We start from the raw sequence: 3626 nt of genomic DNA, 5'->3' as shown, positions 1-3626 counted from the left end.
TTATCCATTCTGATACCCTATGTCTTTTGGTTGGCTCATTTAATCCATTTACATTCAGTGTTATTACAGAAAGATACAGGTTTAGAGTCATTGTGATGTCTGTATGTTTTATGCTTGTAGTGATGTCTCTGGTACTTTGTCTCACAGGATCCCCCTTAGGATCTCTTGTAGGGCTGGTTTAGTGGTGACAAATTCCTTCAGTTTTTGTTTGTTTGGGAAGACCTTTATCTCTCCTTCTATTCTTAATGACAGACTTGCTGGATAAAGGATTCTCAGCTGCATAGTTTTTCTGTTTAGCACACTGAAGATATCGTGCCAATCCTTTCTGGCCTGGCAAGTTTCAAAAGAGAGTTCAGTCACGAGTCTTATAGGTCTCCCTTTATATGTGAGGGCACGTTTATCCCTTGCTGCTTTCAGAATTTTCTCTTTATCCTTGTATTTTGCCAGTTTCACTATGATATGTCGTGCAGAAGATCGATTCAAGTTACGTCTGAAGGGAGTTCTCTGTGCCTCTTGGATTTCAATGCCTTTTTCCTTCCCCAGTTCAGGGAAGTTCTCAGCTATAATTTCTTCAAGTACCTCTTCAGCACCTTTCCCTCTCTTTTCCTCCTCTGGGATACCAATTATGCATCTATTATTTCTTTTTAGTGTATCACTTAGTTCTCTAATTTTCCCCTCATACTCCTGGATTTTTTTATCTCTCTTTCTCTCAGCTTCCTCTTTTTCCATAACTTTATCTTCTAGTTCACCTATTCTCTCCTCTGCCTCTTCAATTCGAGCTGTCGTCGTTTCCATTTTGTTTTGCATTTCATTTAAAGCGCTTTTCAGCTCCTCCTGACTGTTCCTTAGTCCCTTGATCTCTGTGGCAAGAGATTCTCTGCTGTCCTCTGTACTGTTTTCAAGCCCAGCGATTAATTTTATGACTATTATTCTAAATTCACTTTCTGTTATATTATTTAAATCCTTTTTGATCAGTTCATTAGCTGTTGTTATTTCCTGGAGATTCTTCTGAGGGGAATTCTTCCGTTTGGTCATTTTGGATAGTCCCTGGAGTGGTGAGGACCTGCAGGGCACTTCCCCTGTGCTGTGGTGTATAACTGGAGTTGGTGGGCGGGGGCCGCAGTCGGACCTGATGTCTGCCCCCAGCCCACCGCTGGGGCCACAGTCAGACTGGTGTGTGCCTTCTCTTCCCCTCTCCTAGGGGCGGGATTGACTGTGAGGTGGCGTGGCCCGTCTGGGCTACTTGCACACTGCCAGGCTTGTGGTGCTGGGGATCTGGCATATTAGCTGGGGTGGGTAGGCAAGGTGCACGGGGGCAAGTGGGGCAGGCTTAGCTCTCTTCTCCTTAGGTGATCCACTTCAGGAGGGGCCCTGTGGCAGCGGGAGGGAGTCAGACCCGTTGCCGGAGGGTTGTCTCCGCAGAAGCATAGCGTTGGGTGTTTGGCGGAGCAAGCAAGTTCCCTGGCAGGAACTGGTTCTCTTTGGGATTTTGGCTGGGGGATGGGCGGGGGAGATGGCGCTGGCGAGCGCCTTTGTTCCCCGCCAAGCTGAGCTCTGTCGTCCGGGGGCTCAGCAGCTCTCTCTCCCTTTGTCCTCCAGCCTTCCCGCTTTCCGAGCAGAGCTGTTAACTTATGACCTCCCAGAGGCTAAGTCGCACTTGCTGTCGGAACACAGTCCGTCAGGCCCCTCCGCTTTTGCCTGCCAGACTCGGGGGCTCTGTTTGGCCGGCGAGCCGCTCCTCCACCCCGGCTCCCTCCCCCCAGTCCCTGGAGCGCGCACCGCCTCGCCGCCCTTCCTACCCTCTTCCGTGGGCCTCTCATCTGCGCTTGGCTCTGCTAATCCTCTGGTGGTTTTCTGGGTTATTGAGGAAGGTGTAGGTGGAATCTAAGTGATCAGCAGGACGCGAGGTGAGCCCAGCATCCTCCTACGCAGCCATCTTCCCTCCGACCTCCGATCTGATTTTTATTTTAAAATGATCACTCTGACTGCTTGACTAAAAATAAACAGTAGGGGGCATGAGTGGAATCAGAAAATTGGTCAAAAGCAATTCTAATCTAAGCAAGAGTTGTTGGAGGCTTCGACCAGGCTGGGAGAAGAGAAGGTGGTGAGAAGTCATGAGATTTTTAATGTTCTGAAAGTAGAGCTGACAGAATTTGGTGAAATATCATACATGAGGCATATAGATAAAATGCTTTAAGCTAGAGGAATGGAAGTGAAATTAACTGAGAGGGGGGAAAGCTTGAAAAGCAACTGGTTAGTCTGGAAAGAGTAAAAATCAGAAGAGTGATTTTGGATAAGTTATATTATAGCTGCCTAATAGATACAGAGTAGAGATTTTGTACAAATGGTTTGGATAACTGAGTCTGATTTGTTAAGAGAAATCCTGGATAGAAATAAATTGTAATCATGTAGAAGTTGTCATTAGAGTTGTAGTCATGTAAGAAAGGGTTTAAAGCCTTGAGAGAGGATAAAATCACCAAAGGACTGTAGATAGAAATTAGGGCTAATAAATGAACCAATGACACTTTATGATATGCGTTTGGAGAATGGAGTAGGTCTAACAAAAGAAGGTGAGAAGGAAAATTAGCAGGGTAGGGGAAAGATGAGATTGAGGTGTCAAGGAAATGAAGTGAATGAGCATTCCTTGTTTTCAGAAGTGCTCATAGACAGATAGGATGAAAACTGAGAATTTACCATCAGTGATAGCAGAATGGGGAACACCACTTCCCCTGTTAAGATTGTTAGTAGAGTGGCTTCAGAGAGAATGGGTGGAGAGCAATTAGAAATAATGATTATAAACAACTGCTCTGAAGAATTTTGCTCTGGGGTAGTGCGTGGAAGGAAGTGGGGCTAAAAATACTTCCAGTTTTGTTTATCTGGTTATTTATTTATTTATTTATTTATTTATTTATTTATTCAGACAGGAGAAATAATATGTCTCTATGCTGACAAAATGATCCACTATGGAAGAAAAAATAGATGTTGTGCAGAGTGGGGTGAAGGGGCATTGTTAAGTAGTGACTTGTATAGGATAGAGAAGTTAGGATCTGGTGCTAAAGTAGAATTGGAAGCCTATATATTTAAACTGATACTTGAGCCCTGAAAAGGAGAGGGAGAAATTTATTTAAAATTTTTTGTTAAAAGTTCTTTAAAATTTATTTAAGTTTTGACGCGCCTGGGTGGCTCAGTTGGTTGAACGTCCGACTTCGGCTCAGGTCATGATCTCACGGTTTGTGAGTTCAAGCCTTGCATTGACCTCTGTGCTGCCAGCTCAGAGCCTGGAGCCTGCTTCGGATTCTGTGTCTCTGTCTCTCTCTGCCCCTCCCCCATTTGCGCTCTGCCTCTCTCTCAAAAATAAATAAATAAATGTAAAAAAAAATTAAATAAAAATTTGTTTTAATTTAAATTTTAGTTAACATACACTATAATATTAATTTCAGGTTTTCAATATAGTGATTCAATCCTATACATCACCCAGTGCTCATTACAAGTATACTCCTGAATTCCCATCACCTAGGTAACCCATCTCCTCACCCACCTCCTTTCTGGTAACCATCAGTTGATTCTCCATAGTTAAAAGCCTGTTTCTCTGTTTGCCTCTCTCTCTCTGGAAAGGGAGAAATTTA

This window comes from Neofelis nebulosa, chromosome 4 (genome assembly GCF_028018385.1).
Source record: "Neofelis nebulosa isolate mNeoNeb1 chromosome 4, mNeoNeb1.pri, whole genome shotgun sequence".
Taxonomy (NCBI): Eukaryota; Metazoa; Chordata; class Mammalia; order Carnivora; family Felidae; genus Neofelis; species Neofelis nebulosa.
The sequence above is the reverse complement of the archived record's forward strand: the minus strand, read 5'-3'. Positions refer to the sequence as shown.